A 1,942-nucleotide genomic window follows, 5' to 3' on the forward strand; every position below is an offset into this window, starting at 1 on the left:
ATCATAATCAGAATTCAAAGACTAAAGCTACTAGAGAAAGAAGATTTTAGGAAATTGGTCACTTAAGAGAAAAGATTTTTGGAAACTTTTTTTAACGACAAAAGATTTTTTCAAGTGACATCCATCTCTGGATTCCTACCCAATTTTTGATTCAACTGCTTCCTCATCGCTCGAGAGATACAGATCCAACACACATGTTGACAACCTAAAGGTTTCCACCACCATACATCTGCATCAATCATAAAAATTGGTTCCTTTGTTCTTTTATTTTTATTTTTTATTTGCTTTAATATTATTTTCTCTTAGAAACATGATTAGGGTTTTTATCTTTGATCAGTATGATTGGACTAGGGTTTTAGACTATCTATGTTAATAGGGTTTTGAATATGATAATAAGAACTAGGATTTTTTATTATTATGATATTTTGCCAATTAGGATTTTTAGATTTACTTAAAAACATGACTATAGGATTAATATTTAGTTTCTGTAATTATAATTTGGTAATTAAGACTAAATTAAAAAATGTTTCTTTGTTCTAATAACTTATTGCTAGTTTATAGGATTTTAGGATTTTTAGCAATCTAAGATTTTCTTGGCTTCTGTACTTTATTTTTTCAATTTTAATTAGTTATTTTGTCTCATTCTAATGTTGTTTGAACATTTATGCATATGAAAATCGTCTCTAGGAGTGGGTTTGGACTATCAAACGAGGAAGAATCACAAGAAATCTATTTGAAGTGCCCCTTGGACTCTAGAGCTGATCGAGTGACTATAGAGCCAATTGGCTCTATACTCAGCCGATCGGCTAACCATGCTGGCCCCATATTTTTTGCTTTTTTTGGCAGTTTTTAATGTATTCTTGGCCCTTGTTTAGTTTTAGGCCTTTCTAGTTCTGTAATCGTAGTTGTAGGCAGGTTGTAATAGCTAGGGTTTCTTTTTCCTACTTCATTTCCTTTATTATTATTATTTTATTGTTTATTGCATGTTAGCCCAATACTTGATTATATGATTGATTAAATAAAAATGAGTCACTTAGACTTAGGGCTGAAAACTGATCCAACACGAATTTGATAGTCTAATAGGTTAATCTACTCTAACTGGGCCTAAGCTTTAAAATTCAATTAGACTAGTACGCCTTAACATGTTTAGTTAGGTTTTACACTTAGTTAGGGTTGAAATCACAATGAATGTGCCTTCTCATAATAAGTAGTCCTATAGGCTTAAAGGCTAAAATCCAAAGAGCATAACATGTAATAAGGCTAGAATAGGTGGACCTCATGCATAACTGGTTAGTAAACTAGATTAACAACTTTAAATGAGGGTTGGGCTTGAATAAAATAGGCTAGACTTAGGTGTATTTTGTGATGTTTTGGCATGCATGTGTATAAAATGCTCGTATTTATAGGGAATATTTTGTTAAACAATAAATTTAAGGACTAATATACACAAATAAGGAAGTTGGCTTCCGGATCCATCTCTGGACTCTATGGCTTAAGCTTCCTTATGGAATCTGAGTAAAGCCACTCATTAGTAAAAGTGTCCCGGTGATCACCCGGGTGGCGACTCCCATCTCCGCGCTAGTCTCAGTGATTAGTTAGCGTGTCTCGATTAGGTTGAAAAGCCTTACAGTGTTATAGTCACTAACCTTTTCTCGATTAGGGTGTACGCCCAAAACCGTCGCCCACATTGGCGACTCCGCTGAAGATAAAAGAAGCTGATTCTAGTGTATGTTTGTTTTTAAATTTATTATTTAACAAATTATTCTTGCATCACTACACTTTCATACATTATACACATTGGTCCCTATGGCGTCAACTAGCGGTTCTTTGGTTCCACTCGAATCTTATAATTACGGCACTGGCTACCATCATTCACAAGTAATGGGTGTATTTCTCTCGTCGTATGGACCCTTGAGTAGAGAGATGAGCCAAGGAAGAATAC

The sequence above is a fragment of the Ricinus communis genome, chromosome 4 (genome assembly GCF_019578655.1).
Source record: "Ricinus communis isolate WT05 ecotype wild-type chromosome 4, ASM1957865v1, whole genome shotgun sequence".
NCBI lineage: Eukaryota > Viridiplantae > Streptophyta > Magnoliopsida > Malpighiales > Euphorbiaceae > Ricinus > Ricinus communis.